General features: G+C 42.0%; 1 protein-coding gene and 1 non-coding gene across 12 annotated transcripts in view; both read right to left on the bottom strand.

The window, feature by feature from the left end:
* Positions 1–18,206, bottom strand: part of ESRRG (estrogen related receptor gamma) — a 695,415-nt gene that overhangs the window by 326,279 nt on the left and 350,930 nt on the right. For 4 of the 11 annotated variants that reach the window (XM_086345308.1, XM_086345311.1, XM_086345310.1 and 1 more), the window contains exon 3: positions 13,291–13,320. The exons of the other annotated variants lie outside the window; for them this stretch is intronic. The gene's annotated coding sequence lies outside the window, so the exon portion shown is untranslated. The remainder of the gene's footprint in view (positions 1–13,290; positions 13,321–18,206) is intronic. 11 annotated transcript variants of the gene reach the window in all.
* TRNAY-AUA (transfer RNA tyrosine (anticodon AUA)) lies at positions 3,468–3,539 on the bottom strand. Its single transcript has one exon. It is a non-coding gene; the product is annotated as a tRNA-Tyr (tRNA).

The following is an 18,206-nucleotide window of genomic DNA, read 5'->3' as shown; positions in this document are numbered from 1 at the left end:
CTGCATTACCCTCATTACCCCCCACCCCCTCAACCAGGCTCCCAGGATTTTCTCAGGCAATTGTATATCCCCAAAGCAAGACACTGGAGGACTTGGAAAGAACAGAAGGATCTAGAGAAAAGACCAACAAACACCAGCACTTTGGGATTCTCTCAAGAACAACAACAAAACTGATCTACAAAATCACCCTAGAATAAAGGCAACCCATTCACGATCTCTATTCACAAAGCCATCAACTCACCTTCACTTTTTTAGGGCCTCACTTTTAAATACGAACAGAACAAAAATAAACAAATGGGACCTAATTAACCTTAAAAGCTTCTGCACATCAAAGGAAACTATTAGCAAGGTGAAAAGACAGCCTTCAGAATGGGAGAAAATAATAGCAGATGAAGCAACCGACAAACAACTAATCTCAAAAATATACAAGCAACTCCTACAGCTCAACTCCAGAAAAATAAATGACCCAATCAAAAAATGGGCCAAAGAACTAAATAGACATTTCTCCAAAGAAGACATACAGATGGCTAACAAACACATGAAAAGATGTTCAACATCACTCATTATCAGAGAAATGCAAATCAAAACCACTATGAGGTACCATTTCACACCAGTCAGAATGGCTGCGATCCAAAAGTCTACAAATAATAAATGCTGGAGAGGGTGTGGAGAAAAGGGAACCCTCTTACACTGTTGGTGGGAATGCAAACTAGTACAGCCACTATGGAGAACAGTGTGGAGATTCCTTAAAAAACTGGAAACAGAACTGCCTTATGACCCAGCAATCCCACTGCTGGGCATACACACTGAGGAAACCAGAAGGGAAAGAGACACGTGTACCCCAATGTTCATCGCAGCACTGTTCATAATAGTCAGGAGATGGAAACAACCTAGATGTCCATCAGCAGATGAATGGATAAGAAAGCTATGGTACATATACACAATGGAGTATTACTCAGCCATTAAAAAGAATACATTTGAATCAGTTCTAATGAGGTGGATGAAACTGGAGCCTATTATACAGAGTGAAGTAAGCCAGAAAGAAAAACACCAATACAGTATATTAACGCATATATATGGAATTTAGAAAGATGGTAACAATAACCCTTGTACGAGACAGCAAAAGAGACACTGATATATAGAACAGTCTTATGGACTCTGTGGGAGAGGGAGAGGGTGGGAAGATTTGGGAGAATGGCATTGAAACTGTAAAATATCATGTATGAAACGAGTCACCAGTCCAGGTTCGATTCACGATACTGGATGCTTGGGGCTAGTGCACTGGGACGACCCAGAGGGATGGTATGGGGAGGGAGGAGGGAGGAGGGTTCAGGATGGGGAACACATGTATACCTGTGGCGGATTAATTTTGATATTTGGCAAAACTAATACAATTATGTAAAGTTTAAAAAAAAAAAAATCCCTGGTCAGGGAATGAGAACCCACATGCCACAGTGAAGATGGAAGATTTCATGTGCCTCAATTAAGATCTGGTGCAGCCAAATAAGTAAAGAAATAAATCTGCAGGAAAGTTGTGAAGATAGTACCAGAGTGCTCCCTTCCGTACACCTGGTATCCAGTCTCTAACTTTCCACATGTTACATTAGTAAGGGTACATTTGTCACATCTAATGAACCCCTGTTGATGCATGATTATTAACTAAACTTCTTATTTACTCAAATGTTCTTAATTTGTACCTATTGTTCTTCTGCTCCAGGACCCATCTAAGATATCACATCATATTTAGTTATCATGAGGCTTCAGGTTTCTCTAACATTCCTCAGACTTTGTTTTCAATGATCTCGACAGTATTGAGGAGTTCTGGTTAAGGACTCAATAGAATCTCCACTGAGATTTGCTTGAGGTTTGTTGCATATTTAGATTGGGGTGATGGGTTTGGGGCCAGAAGACCACAGAGGTAAAGTGCCATCTCAATGGCACATACTATTGACATGATTTATGATGGTTGGGCTGACCTTGGTCACCTGGAAGAGGCCTTCTTTGTCAAGTTGCTCCTGCCTCCAGTGTGAAGTTTCTCTTCCCCATCCCTTTTTCCATAGTGTATTTCTGGGAAGGCAGTCACTATGCATGGCCCATACATAAGAAGTGGGCAGCTATGTTCCTCTTGCTTCAGAGCAAAGTATCCATAGAGATTATTTTGAATTCTTCTCAGCATCACTTTTGACTAGTCTTTTGCCCTTGATCTCCATTCCAGGCATTTTCTCAATAAGTAAGCAGTACAAGGGGATTCAGTGCAGATATGGCTACTCCAAACCCTGACTCTTTTGATGGAGATAAAACAGACTGAATTATTCCTGGTATCTTAGAGCTTCCTTCTTTCTTTCCCTTCTTCAACAAATTTGTGGTGTCTGCTATACATTAGGGCTTGCATTAACTTTAGGAACAGGGCTAAGTCACAGAAATATGAGGGCTCAAAGATTATTAACAGTAGTCTCTAATTTAGCTAAGGAGTCAGAGAAGGCTTCTTGGAGACCATGACTTCTGAGTTAAAATCTGGTGGGGAGAAATATGTCTATGAAAGGGAGATATAAGAGAAGAGAAAAGTCTATTTAGGTCTTCCACCCATTTTTTTCATTTTTTGAGCACTCAAAGCCACTAAGAGAAATGTAAATCAAATCTACAACAAGGTATCATCTAACACCAGTCAGATAGGTCATCATCAAAAAAATCTACAAACAATAAATCCCGGAGAGAATGTGGAGAAAAGGGAACCCTCCTACACTGTTGGTGGAAATGTACAGATAACTTGATGCAGCCACTATGGAGAACAGAATGGAGATTCCTTAACAAAACTAAAAATAGAATAACCACATGACCCAGCATATATCTGGAGAAAGCCATAATTCAAAAAGATACACACACCCCAGTGTTCATTGTAGCACTGTTTACAATAGCCGGCACATGGAAGCAACCTAGATGTCCATCAGCAGAGGAATGGATAAAGAGGATGTGGTACATATATACAATGGAATATTACTCAGCCAAAAAAGAACAAAGTTGTGGCATTTTCAGAGATGTGGATGGACCTAGAGACTGTCATCCAGAATGAAGTAAGTCAGGAAGAATAAAACAGGAAGAGTAAAACTGCTCATATGTGGAATCTAGAAAAATGGAACAGATGACTATTCACAAAGCAGAAATAGACACAGATCTAGAGAATAAACTTCTGGGGGAAGAGGAGATGCAATGAATTGGGAGATTGGAACTGACATATATACACCTCTAGTTTATAATAGATGACTAATGAAACCCTACGATATAGCACAGGAAACTCTACTCAATCCACTGTGGTGACCTAAATGGGAAAGTGAAAGTGAAAGTGAAGTCGCTCAGTCGTGTCCAACTCTTTGCGACGTCATGGACTGTAGCCTACCAGGCTGCTCCATCCATGGGATTCTCCAGGCAAGAATACTGGAGTGGGGTGCCATTTCCTTCTCCAGGAGATTTTCCCAACCCAGGGATTGAACCCAGGTCTTCTGCATTATAGGCAGACGCTTTACCATCTAAGCCACCAGGGAAGCTCCCAAACTAAATGGGAAGGCAACTAAAAAAGAAGGGATATATGTATACATATAACTGATTCACTTTGCTGTACAGCAGAGACTAAAACAACATTGTAAAGGAGCTATACTCCAATAAAAAAAAAAATTAAAAAAAAAGAGAGAGAGAGAAAGGAGAGAACATTCTAGATGGAGGGACAGCATGAGCAAAAGCTCTGACAGGGGAGGGAGTGTGGGGGGAAGTTCTGCAGAACCACGAGCAAGGGAGATAGGGGGAAGGGGGCGTCTGGGGCCAGGAAGGGCTGACTCCTGAGAATCCACAAGCAACACGTGGTCACTAAGAGCAGGACTGTGCCTTGGATAGAGACGTTTTCAAACGATTATTAAGTCTGCCAAAGGCAGAATCTTCCTGGGCAGAAGGAATGGATGCAGGACAGCCAGTTAGGAGGCCTTTACTGAGTCTTAAGAGGAGGTGATGCGAGCTTGGCCTAAGACTGGGACAGTGTGGGGAGGGACAAAGAGGGATACACATATACCTGCCTCATGGAGTTCTGTGAGGTCATGAGTTAATAAGCACAAAGCATTTAAGCAAGTGCCTGCCTTATACTAACTGCTTATAATAATAATACTGCTTATATGATCTTGAATAGACATCAAAATGGGAATCAACCCCCTCACCAACAAAATGAAGAGGCTTGGCTATATAATATCCAAGATCTTCTCTAACCCTAAAGAGTTAATATTCTTAGCCATTATTCTTTGCTAGTTTGAGGACTGTCAGCTCTTATGTGTGCTGTTCCCCAAGAGCTGCCTAAGTAAATGTTACCTTCACTTGGTTACCCTATACCATTGCAATACCATCAGACCTTTTCAAAGAAGTGACAGTGGGCAAAAGGTAAATATGTAACTGATTTTTCATTCCTAAACATTTCACATTCTGTAGAATTGGTCATGCATTTCTACCCATTATACCATCAACTATCTTGTTATTTCTGCCAGGTCTAGAAAGTATTTCAGGAGTAAATCTACCCTAGTAAACTTTAAACACTCAGAGATGCCACCAACACCTGTGGAAGCACAACTTAAATGTTAAATCTGATTTCTCAGGGTAGCTGCTGCTGCTGCTGCTGCTAAGTCGCTTCAATCGTGTCCGACTCTGTGCGACCCCATAGACAGCAGCCCACCAGGCTTCCCCATCCCTGGGATTCTCCAGGCAAGAACACTGGAGTGGGTTGCCATTTCCTTCTCCAATGCATGAAAGTGAAAAGTGAAAGTGAAGTCGTTCAGTCGTGTCCGACTCCTAGCGACCCCATGGACTGCAGCCTTCCTGGCTCCTCCATCCATGGGATTTTCCAGGCAAGAGTACTGGAGTGGGGTGCCATTGCCTTCTCTGTCTCAGGGTACAGGGGGTCATTATAATCACTGAATCAGTGAAGAATGGAAAGCACTAAATGGGTCTGACATCTTGCTAGGATTTATTGTCAGTACAAAGAACACAAGTCCCTGTCTTCAAGGAGCTTACAGTTTATCTCAGGGGGAAAGATTATACAATTATATGTTGTATAATCCATATACAACATAAGATTATAGAAATTATGAATGGTTTCTCAATTCAGACTCTAGACAGTGGAAAGAATTCAGAGGAGAGGGAATGAAAGCCATATAATGATCAAAAAGAGTCAAGAACATTGAGATATATTATCACAGTGAAGTTTTTACTTCAAAAACTTTGGAAAATCTCAACCAAAAGGATAAAATGTATTCTGTGAACTCTTGTCAAAGCTTACATCCTTCATACAAACTAGAAAAAAGAATACACAAGCATTCCAGATTCTTCTACTAAACTGGGTAAATTTATCTGTAATGATAACTGTAAATACCCCATTTGTCATTAATTTAGAATGATCACTTACATAGCCTGAGAAATGTGTGATATTCTTGAGAACCATGTGATATCCTCCTAAACCCACATTTATTTGTAAATAAAACTATCTTAATCTATTACACACAGGGAGGAGGAATCTCACTACCTTTCAAATAAAATTACACTAAAACAAAGACAGGAAATAGAAGTTTCTAAACGTGAGAAAAATAAAAATTCAGTTGTAAATAAGCGAACATCACAAGTAAATTTAAGGTACTAAAACAGATGATTTTACTGAAAATCTAACACCTCTCAACACAGCTATCTGCCCAGTGGTCAGGAAACCAATAACATCTTGTCAGCAATGCTCCAAGTACATCAGTGACACAGATTCTAAAAACAACAAAAGCAAAACAACAAAACAACAAAAGCAGTGTACATACGACCCTAGCCATCGGCTCACACGTTTTTCTCAACTGCCCTTTCCTGGCTCATTTCTAACACCGAGGAATTCGCAAATAGCACGAAGAACACAGGCTGGTGGGAAACGCAGGGGGACAATGTAGATAATTTTGAAAGGCAAGCAAGAAATATTTCAAACAATGTGGGAACATTTAAGAAACATCTTTTCAAACTTGTAATTGATAAACTGGGGTATATGTGGGGGGGAGTGGTTAAAACTCAGGAAAGTATCCCTTTAATAATGAATGATAAGTCATTACATACAGTGTTCTATTTTAATAAGAAACATCATTTTCTCAAATTAGAACACCAAAGCAGGGGTCTTTAATTACTTTTGGGCCAGAGGCTCCTTTGAGGATCTGATGAAAGTCAGACATTTTCCTCTGAAAACTACATGCTCTCACAAATTTAGCATTCAAATTTCAACATAATTTATGGACTCACATCTCTGCCCAACATCAAATCCACCCCTCTATGGGTTCGCCATTGTCTTGTAGGCTCACGTGTTAAAGGCTTATAAGCCCCCGATTTTATAAACTAGTGTGCTATTGAAACATGCTTAAGACCTTGGAACAAGACTATGTGTATGCATAACCGAATTACTTTACATCTGTACATCTGAAACTAACACAACATTGTAAATCCACTCTTGTTGTTATTCAGTCACTAAGTCGTGTCCGACTCTTTGCAACCCCATGGACTGAGGCATGCCAAGCTTCCCTGTCCTCCACTATCTTCTGGAGTTTGCTCAAACCCACGTGCACTGAGTTAGTGATGCCATCCAACTATCTCATTCTCTGTTGCCCCTTTCTCCTCCTGCCCTCAATCTTTCCCATCAACAGGGTCTTTTCCAATGAGTCGTCTCTTCGAATCAGGTAGCTTATGTACTGGAGCTTCAGCTTCAGCACCAGTCCTTCCAATGAATATTCAGGGTTGATTTCCTTTAGGATGGACTGATTTCATCTCCTTGCTGTCCAAGGGACTCTCAAGAGTTTTCTCGAGCACCACAATTCGAAAGCATCAACTCTTTACCATTCAGCCTTCTGTCTAGTCCAACTCTCACATTCCTACATGACTACTTGAAAAACCATTGCTTTGACTATATGGACTTTTGTCAGCAAAGTGATGTCTCTGCTTTTTAATATGCTGTCTAGGTTTGTCATAGCTTTTCTTCCAAGGAGTAAACTTCTTTTAATTTCGTGGCTATAGTCACTGTCCGCAGCAATTTTGGAGCCCAAGAAAAGAATATCTGTCACTGTTTCCACATTTTCCCCATCTATTTGCCATGAGGTGATGGAACCAGATGTCATGATCTTTGTTTTTTGAATATTTAGTTTTAAGCCAGTTTTTTCACTCTCCTCTTTCACCTTCACCCAGAGGCTCTTTAGTTCCTCGTCGCTTTCTGCTGTTAGAGTAGTATCATCTGCATATCGGAAGTTGTTGATATTTCTCCTGGCAATCTTGATCCCAGCTTGGGATTCATCCAGTCTGGCATTTCACATTATGTATTCTACATAGAAGTTAAGTACGCAGGGTGACAATATAAAACCTTGATATACTCCTTTCCCAATTCTGAACCAGTCTATTGTTCCATGTCTGGTTATAACTTGTTTCTTGACCTGCACACAGATTTCTCAGGAGACAGGTAAGGTGGTCTGGTACTGTCTCTTTAAGAATTTTCCACAGTTTGTTGTGATCCACACAGTCAAAAGTTTTAGTGTAGTCAACAAAGTCAAAATAGATATTTTTCTGGAATTCCCATGCTTTTTCTATGATGTTAGCAATTTGATCTCTGGTTCCTCTGCCCTTTTCTAAATCCAACTTGTACATTTGGAAATTCTTGATAACATATTATTGAAGTCTAGCTTGAAGGATTTTGAGCATAATCTTGCTAGCATGTGAAATGAGCATAACTGTATGGTAGTTTGAACATTCTTTGGCATTGCCCTTTTTGGGGACTGGAATGAAAACTGACCTTTTCTAGTCCTGTGGCCACTGCTGAGTTTCCCATATTTGCTGACATACTGAGTGCAGCACTTCAACAGCATCATCTTTTAGGATTGGAAATAGCTCAGCTGGAATGCCATCATCTCCACCAGCTTTGTTTTGTAGCAGTGCTTCCTAAGACCCACTTGACTTCACACTCCAAGATATCTGGCTCTAGGTGAGTGAGCATACCATTGTGGTTATGTAGGTCATTAGACTTTTTAGATAGCTCTTCTGTGTATTCTTGCCACCTCCTTTTAATCTCTCTGCTTCTGTTAGGTCCTTGCTGTTTCTGTCCTTTATTGTGCCCATCTTTGCATGAAATGTTTCCTTGATATCTCCAATTTTCTTGAAGAGATCTCTAGTCTTTCCCATCCTATTGTTTTCCTCTATTTGCACTGTTCACTTAAGAAGACCTTCTTGTCTCTCCCCACTAAAATCAACTACACTCCAACATAAAATTAAATTAAAAATTGAAAAAAAAACACATATTATTGAATAGAACACATATTCAAAAAAGCACTTCATTTTACTGATTGTGTGGTATACAATGTTATCCATTTAATTTCTTACCAATTCTTGGTCATCACCAATTCTTGGAACTCATTTCTCCCTGTTTTTCCATTTTGGTTCTCAGTCCATGCATTTTCAGCATTCTGTTCCTCAAAACTACTTAGCAAGAACAAAACGGAGAAAAAAATGTTTCAAAGATGAGAGGAAAACCAGTCACTTGTGCTCTTGGCAGCCCTGGTCATTGGTTTAGTTGTTTATTTATTCAGTCAACAACTTGAGGGTCGACTATGTATCAGGAGCGGGGAGGCAGCAGGCTTGAAAAAGAGAAAGCTGCCCCCTCTCCAGTGCGCCCCAAAATAGTTTCGTGTCCAGAGCAGCAGCTGGAGAAGCGGTTAGAGTAGGTGGATATATAACCAGGTGCCCTGAGGATAAGAGGACACCCTTGAGGCAGGGTGTTTTCTGCTTGGAGACAGGAAAAAATTGAGCTGAATAGCGGTTAAAGAAGGTGTATTCAGGAAGAACAGGAACGGCTGGAGACACAGAGGAAAACCAATGCACATCTTCTCTCAGGAATGGGGCGCCAAGGCAAGGAAGGTTGAGAATTGCAGTGTGGTTGGGACACATTGGGCATTAATGGAAGGAACGCAGCAGCAGCAAGAAAGTGAAAAAAAAAGGGGGGGGGGATTAATTGAATTGTTACTTGGTGCTGATAATGCCAAAAGCTAGTTTAAAATATCCAATCAGAGTTGTAGTTGGATCTCTATTTCTGTTATGCAAATAAGATTATCTATATTATATTTCTAGATTCCACATATATGCGTTAACATGAATGAAAATATCAACACCAAGGGGGAAAAGGGGTGGGTAGGATGAGTTGGGAGCTTCGGACTGACATGTATACACTATTGATACTACGGATAAAACAGACAATTAACGAGAACCTAGTGTGTAGCTCTGGAGAAGGTAATGGCACCCCATTCCAGTACTCTTGCCTGGAAAATCCCATGGACAGAGAAGCCTGATAGGCTGCAGTCCATGGGGTTGCTACAAGTCAGACACGACTGAGCGACTTCACTTTCACTTTTCACTTTCATGCATTGGAGAAGGAAATGGCAACCCACTCCAGTGTTCTTGCCTGGAGGATCCCAGGGACGGGGGAGCCTGGTGGGCTGCTGTCTATGGGGTCGCACAGAATCGGACACAACTGAAGCGACTTAGCAGTGTGTAGCTCAGGGAACCCTACTTGGTGCCCTGTGGTGACCTAAATGAGAAAGAAATCTAAAAGAGAGGGGATTTATGTATACAAATAACTGATTTACTCTGCTGTACTGTAGAAACTAACCAAACACTGTAAAGTAACTATACCCAAATAAAAACTAATTAAAAAAATAAAAATAGCACAGAAAAAAAGACAATATTGTAGTTGGAAAAGAAATAGAAATTTTGAGCAAAATTAAGTAACTATATTAGAACCAGCAGCCTGACTTGGGAGCCCAGTGCAAAATAAAAATGTGGGGCTGGTTCTTTGTTCAAAATTATGAATCATTTTAAGATGGTGATAGGAGAATATTAAGCCAAATATAAGGGCCCTTCTGAGCATTGGACCCTATGTGACTACACAGGCTGTACATCCCTGAATCTGGCCCTGATTATATAAGAAGGAAATTTCAAACGTTCACCATGATTCGTTATTAGCATGGATAAACAACTCACAGTTCCAAATTGGCAACTATAACACCAGGCTGGGAGCCTTAGAGTCACTTCATTTTCTCAGCAATTCTATGAGGCACAGATACCTCTCTTAGATACTAGGAGACAAAAGAGCAAAAGAGAAAAGCGATCTTATATATATCTTAAAGAATTCCCTCAGTGCCTTGAGCCATGCTGTGTTATAGTGAGCACTCAATACTGACTTGTAACTAAGTGATTTTATTTCTTTGCTCTGAGTTCATCTTCGGCTGAGCCATGAAAGTCCAGACTCTCTGAAGTCAGCCAGAGGGTCTGTATTTATAGTTGTGAGTGAAAGATAGAAATAGAAAGGACCACCTTTCACCATTCCAGTTACACCAGTCCATGGAGTCTCAAAACATCTACCTCTAGCAGGAATGTGAGATGGGAATGTGGGGGGAGCAAAATGCCAGCACTCTCAGAACTGTCCTTTTTTTTTTAAACACAGACACAGCTCTGAGCACAAATTCCATAAGTTTCAGGAGAAATTATGCATTCAAATAGCACATACACATTACAAGAATGCTGAATCTATTTTATTTATTTATGTATTTAAATGAAGGATAATTGCTACAATGTTGTGTTGGTTTCTGTGGCACAACTTGAATCAGTCATAACTATGTAACTATATATATATATATATATATATTTATATATATCCCCTTCCTCTTGAGCCCTCCCCCCCACTCAGCACAATCCCACCTTTCTAGGTTGTCCCAGAGTACAAGGTTGGGCTCCCTGTGTCATATAGCAGCTTCCCACTAGCTATCTACTTCACACATGGTGTGTATATATACCTAACGGAGGCATGGCTACCCACTCCAGGATTCTTGCCTGGAGAATCCCATGGACAGAGGAGCCTGGCGGGCTACGGTTCATAGGGTCACAAAGAGTTGGATATGACTGAAGTGATTGAGCAGGCAGGCAGGCAGTGTATATATGTCAATGCTACTCTCTCAATTCGTCCCACCCTGAATCTATTTTAAAAGAAGTTATTAAATCTTCAGAACCTACAGTAATTTCTGACTTCTCCCAGCAAACCTCCAATTAAGAGTTTCATGAAACAAAGCCTTGCTAGAGGGTTCAGGTTCATCAGCGTGCTCACCCCTCCCCCTCCCTCCTCCGCCTCCCTCCAAAGCTTCAGAAGGACCTGAATCATCTATTGCCATCAATGAAATTCACTTTTTCCACTTAGGATGAGAGTAAGAACTGCCATGACTGTTAGGGGAAGCACACTGATTGAAACCGCCCACCCTGGCCAGGCACCATAGTAACCATTGGCATGAGTTGTTTTATGACAGGAGATCCTGATAAGGAATATGGAACTAATAAGCCACCATCAACAGGAAGAGTCCGGAAAGGTCGAAAGGAGACACCGCATGTCCGTCCACTTCCCAGAATCCCTCTTGCCAGCATCCATCTTGGCTGAGCGATGCGTGCGCCACCAGGAAAGACTCTGAATTAGAATAATTGGCCAAAGACCACCTGGAAACTAATCCCATCACCATAAAACCCGAGACCACGAGCCACGCGGCAGAGCAGTTCTCCTGGGTTCCCTTACCCTACTGCTCTCCACCCGGGTGCCCTTTCCCAATAAAATCTCTTGCTTTGTCAGCACATGTGTCTCCTCAGACAATTCATTTCTGAGTGTTAGACAAGAGCACAGTTTCAGGCCCTGGAAGGGGTCCGCCTTCCTGAGACAATGACCACAACAGACCATTAATTCAACAGTGAAAACCAAAGACTAAATGTTTGCTAAAACTCCTTAGATTTTTATATCGACTTTTTAGCTTACTTGAACAGGTCATCTCTTGCACATTGGGGCAAGTGGGGGGCTTTTGATGGTGTGTTCAGGGCTTTCTGTGGAGCCTCTGTCCTTTGGTTCTGGGAGGCCTCCACAACACCCTGTAGCTCAGAGTTCTGTGTGATTAATAGCTCTGCCAGCCATTCCTATTTAAAAACTATTCTTACTTTATATCTTTTTTTTTCTTCCTCTGTCTCTGATTTTCTCTGATCCTTATTTTTCTCCTCAGCAAAAGTACCCACTGTCAGAATTTTCTCCCTACTTTCCCAAGCCTTGTCACTTTATTCCACAGTGTCTTGGTTTGGGGGAGCTTTTGTTCAGTAGATAGCAGGCCTTATGCAAATCTCACAAGTATAACTTGCCAAAAGGTTCAACAAGGTAAATCATCAACTGGTCCCTTTCTCCCCCTTCTCACGTCCCCGCACGCCGCCCCCTACCCCCAGTTCCAAATCCACATCCTGAGAAGGAAAGAAAGAAAAAAAGCAACCCACCAAAGGAGACACTGCGTCGCTGCAAGCAAAGCAGTAGTTTCTCTGTTCGGCTTGTACAGTGGATGTGTAAGTGGCATTTTCAAAATTATTCTGTCAGCCCCATGACAATTTAATTAATTTATTTTTTTATCCCGTGCCTCAACTCTGTTGTTTGGGTAGCAATGTCCTGTCAATATCTCACTCAGGTGTAGCAGGGACGGGTCTAACAGCCCTGGGCCGGCAGCCAAGCTCACCGGTGACTGACGCTCGCTTAACTGAGCAAAGATTTGCTCTGCGTGGAGTGGGGCTTGACTGTACAAGGACCGGTGGTGACAGCCAGGGTGCCGGCTGGAATCCTAACAAAGCTGCTTCCAACATGTGCTCAGGCGAGTGGAACCAGCACTTAAACTGAATGTTAAGGGGCTTCAATCTTGGTGGTGTTCTTTTTTTTTTTTTTTTTCTCCATCATTTACCATCAGAATAAACCCTGGGATTTTACAGGGAAAACAGCACATTAGGGCACTTAAATAGCAAATCCTTGTACCTTTTTAAAAGGCTGTTGAAGATGTATTAACTTGTAGGAGCAGTCATTTAATTGCTTGCCTCTGCTACCCCACACACTATTTTTTTTTTTTAAATGACCAAATTAAACCTGCTGCACAAATTTGTGCTTTGAAGTTTCTGCCAAAGGATCATTCCTTTTAGGGCGTGAGAAAAAGAACTGAAGCGCTCTCCTTGGGTACCAATGTCTGCAGCTTCCTTCCACCCCCCGACCCCCCACCTTCCCTGTCCCAGAAGCCTTCAGACAAAGAAGCAAATCATTGGCGTTTAAATGTTTCAAATTCATTTTCCAAGCCAGGTTCGAATATCACTATCATAATTCCCTCTGTCATTTCAATGAAAGCCCGTAAGCATTTACAAATGGAGGAATGTTGTACTTACAATTTGGGGGTGTGTGATGCAGCCGTGTATCTTAAGAAAAAAAAAAAAAAAACAACCTGTTATGTTTATAGGCTGTCCGTCCTGTTCAAAGACAACACCACTCTTGGTAAAGCTGAAGAAATTAGTGAGAAACAGAAAAGTCTTTTCCACACCGTGAACCTGTGAAAACTACTCTTTGCAAGGAGCCATGGGAGTTGGTAGCAGAGTCTGCTGTTGTTTGAGACTTTGTCTCTTAGGTCAAATGCAGCCCAAAGCCAACAAGATGATTTACCATCTCACCGCTTTGAATCTGATGATATGCAACTGCCGGATGAAATATTTATACGAATTTCCCACTTCACCTATAAAAACCGTAGAGACACGCATAGGTACACAAACAACAGGCAGTCATGGTGCACATTTGTTTAGTTAGCTAGCAATTTTTGAAAGTTGTGTGTGGATAAGCAGATAGTGTCAGCGTGACAGAGGCAGTGCATCTGGGTTGTTCAAGTCCTGGATGCCTCTTCCCTTGGAAAGGAGTCCTGTTCCATTGCATCAGACGCCCAGTAACATGATCTCATCAACCTATGTGAGCACCAGAGGTCCAGGCAGGTCACAAGTCAAATTCTCTCTGTTGCCAATTGAGATTGACATGTGCTGTTGTCTTAATGATCACATGGTCCGATTTGGCCAAACGGGTGATCTTCACGAGAAACCAAGGTACAGTTTGTCAAACTGAAAGGCATTTGCAGGCTCGAGTGTTAGGTTTCCACAATAACAGTTGGCTGAATCTCTCTCTGCAGGTTAAAATACTGTTTTGTAAGTGGGGAAAAAAGAAAATCTTCTTTTTCTTTTGGTCTCTGGTTTGGTTTTGGCTTTGTTTTGTTTCAGTCTGATTTTTAAAGGCATGGATGCCCAGACTACTACAAAGGGGGGCTGGTTGGACCTCCCTGGCAGGGACGGGACAGAAGGATGTCTGAGTCTTGTAGGAGAGAAGGCTGTTACGCTGCATCTAACCCAAACCTGGTTAGCTGAGAAACAGTTCTTCATTCCTCTGTGGGACTTGGAACCTGGATGCTATAATTGAAAGCCAGTGTATTAAGCATAACACATCAAACCACTGTTAACACCCAGCCTCCCGCAAGGCAGCCTTCCTAACAGCTCTGCTTTCTGCCTACAGTCTGTGCAAGCAAGTGGAACCGTCGCATGCACTGCATGCTAAAGGCCGCAGCCTTTGTCTTCTCCAAGTTCTGTCTGTTTCAGAGGCTAACATGCAGCAATTAGTCTAATTAATGTGAAACAATGAGCTGTGTTACCACTTATCAAATTGATTGTTCCCCTATCAAAACAAAACAGGCTGGCTTTTTGATGTAATTTCAAGAGATGATTTGAAATGTCATGTTGCTGGGAGCCAATTACCTTATGACTAGAGTCACGGTCAACAGAATACATAATTAGCATGAGTTTGGGAAGGCTGCTTACTGCTAGTATGTTAATTAACTGTCTTTTGTCATAAAACAAAAAGGTTGTATGGAAGGTTTTGAAATAGGTCTTTTTTATTTACATTTCTCTGCGCTTATCAACGCGAGGCATGACAATGCAAAAGAATAGGAAATTTGAATTCCCCTACTTCAGATGAATACTCAGCTTGCAAGGTCAGGGCCACGTACAAACTGCAATGCCATTCACCTCGCTCCAGTCCTGCCCCAGTGTTATTATATTACTCGTGGATTTTAATTAACTATCGGGTAAAACTCAAATGTAAGAAATACCAAGTCCCACGAAATAAATCCCCTAACAGACTTCTTTGGAGCTTCGCTTGCGTTTGCGCATCTTATGAGGACTGGACAGTGCTTGGCTGACCTGGGAATGCCACTCAGGTGTCATCTTTCTATTTCAATCTTGATATTTGGAAAGAATAAACCCATCATCAAATGATGTTATTGCCTTTACCACACTATGACAGAGAGGGGATGTATAGCAGGCACCTGTGGGTTTGTAAAGGTATCCTATCCATGAGCTAGGACTCCAAAACTCATCTGCAGCTTCCTCTCATCTGGGGGAGCCTGGCAATTCCATCTTCTTGATTAAGGAACTGATTCTGTACTTCTCAAGCCTGAATGCATTCTGGAGGGAGCTATAATCAGTAACTGACAATGAACAATCACGTTCACAGCAGCCCTGAGGCATCATGGTTTGACAGGCCCATGGGTCACTAGCTTCTGGTATGGAGATCAAGTTCAAGTTCCCAGAATTCGAATACAATTGTCCCACTGCCGAAAGATGGCATTGTTTGACATGCAAAAGCAGGGGGTCCTCTCTTGAAGATCCCACAGTTTTTGATGAGAAATGTGCTGCCATCTTGTAAGGGTCTGCCAACTCTTTCCTTTGCTTTTTCTTGGGATTTAGTTCTAATCTTACAGTCCTATTAGAAGGATCCTCAGAGGGCAAAACAAAACAAAATAAAAGACTTCCCTGGTAGCACAGTGGATAAGAAGCCACCTGCCAATGTAGGGGACACAGGTAGTGTCCTTGGGCCAGGAGGATCCCACATGTTGCAGAGCAACTAAGCCCATGAGTCATAACCGTTGAGCCCGAGTTCTAGAGTCCAGGAGCTGCAACTGCTGAAGGCCAAGTGCCTAGAGTCTGTGTTCCACAACAAAAGCCACCGAAATAAGAAGCCCGCACACCACAACGAAGAGTATGAAGAGCAGCTCCTGTTCTCTGCAACTAAGAAAGCATGTGTGCAGCAACAAAGTCCCAGTGCCCCCATCTCCCAAAATCCCACAAAATACAACACCTTGCTATTAGAAATACTAAGTTTACTTTGCAAATTGGATTCTCCATACTAATTAGTTTCCATTTTTTAACAATTTTTTTCCTGTTTCTAACATCATTAAAATACTATTTAAATGTAATATTAAAAAAACATTAAATGGACGGGAGGTAGTGCTTTTTCTTCTGGGGTTTGGGTTTCTCATTTTTGCAATGTAGAGTCAGGAACCTTGGGGTGCAGACAGTGGACAGAAAGGACCCGTGAATCAGCTAAACTGGAGAAGAAAGTGCGTTGCTGATCAATTCTTCACCCTCTGAGACAGCTTCTCTTCTTCTGCCAGTTTAAAAGTTTATTCTGGATTGAGATTCTAGTTTTCAAAATGTTGGATGGGGGAGACAGAACCAAATGAGGATGCTACCTGAGAAGTCTGACTCATTAACAATAGCTAACCATCACTAATCTGGAGAAGGAAATGAAAACTCATTCCAGTATCCTTGCCTGGAAAACCCCATGGACAGAGGAGCCTGGTGGGCTACAGACCATGGGGCCACAAAGAGTTGGACATGAGTGAGCAACTGTACACACACACATCACTAAAGCTTTTTGAGGTACGAAAGCAGTGGTACTAACCCCAATATGGACATGAAAAGAAATTAACTAATTTTGACTAATTTCATAGCTGTGCATAGAGTTTCTGGTATGCTTGCCAAATTCCTTCTCTGGACTCAAGAGGTTACAAAACCCTACTGAAGATACGTGGGAGACTGACAGACTTATCAGAGTCTGTCATACAGAGCAAAGTAAGTCAGAGAGAAAAAACAGATATCATATATTAAAAATGCATGCGGAACCTAGAAAAAAGGTTTAGATGATCTAATCTGCAAAGCAGAAATAGAGACACAGATGCAGAGAACAAATGTATGGATGCCAAAGTGGAAGGAGGGGAGTGGATGAATTGGGAGGTTGGGATTGACACATCCACACCATGTGTGTGTGCGTGATCTGTCTCAGTTGTGTCTGACTCTTTGTGACCCCATAGACTGTAGCCCATCATGCTCCTCTGTTTCTGAGATTCTCCAGGCAAGAAGACTAGAGTGGGTTGCCATGCCCTCCTCTAGGTGTATGCTGCTGCTGCTGCTAAGTCACTTCAGTTGTGTCCGACTCTGTGCGACCCCATAGACGGCAGCCCACCAGGCTCCCCCGTCCCTGGGATTCTCCAGGCAAGAACACTGGAGTGGGTTGCCATTTCCTTCTCCAATGCACAAAAGTGAAAAGTGAAAGTGAAGTCGCTCAGTCATGTCTGACTGTTCGCGACCCCATGGACTGCAGCCCACCAGGCTCCTCCATTCATGGGATTCTCCAGGCAAGAGTACTGGAGTGGGGTGCCATTGCCTTCTCCTCCAGGAGTATACACACTACTAACTGATGAGAACCTGCTGTATAGCATAGGAAACTCTACTCAATGCTCTGTGGTGACCTAAGTGGGAAGGAAACTCAAAAAAGAGGGGATAAATGTAAACATATAGCTGATTCACGACACCGTACAGCAGGAACTAATGCAACATTGTAAAGTAATGAAAGTGTTAGTCGCTCAGTCGTGTCCGACTTCTTGTGACCCATGGACTATAGCCTGCCAGGCTTCTCCGTCCATGGGATTCTCCAGGCAAGAATACTGGAGTGGGTTGCCATTCCTTTGTCCAGAGGATCTTCCTGAATCAGGGATTGAACCCAGGTCTTCTGCATCGCAGGCAGATTCTTTACCATTTGAGCAACTAGGGAAGCCCCCTTGTAAAGTAACTATACGCCAATTAAAAAAAAAAGGTTACAGAACCCTAGCGTTGAATGAAATCTTATAGAAATGCCCCCTCCTAACATCTCTCCAAGTGGAATTTTCCCTACACTGACTCTGACCACTGAAATGTGATTCCTTTCAGGGATGAACCTCTTTGGGGGAATTGAGAGAAATGTGCAAACATCCTCTAAAAGTTCTTGGATCCCTGTGAATAAGAAAACAGAATTCCTGATGTTTGGGTGCTATTATTGCTCTAAAGTGAATGCATGGCTCACAGATAATGTGAGGGGTCACAGCATCTGGGCTCTGGTCATTTAAGAGGATGACACAAAGTCCTTATAAAGTGAGGTCTAAAAACAGGTCCCTTCT

This window comes from Bos grunniens, chromosome 16 (assembly GCF_055505025.1).
Source record: "Bos grunniens cultivar Pamir isolate PY7600 chromosome 16, Bosgru_T2T1.0, whole genome shotgun sequence".
In the NCBI taxonomy this organism is placed as follows: Eukaryota; Metazoa; Chordata; class Mammalia; order Artiodactyla; family Bovidae; genus Bos; species Bos grunniens.
Note: the sequence above shows the minus strand (reverse complement) of the source record. Positions and strands in the feature narration are given on the sequence as shown.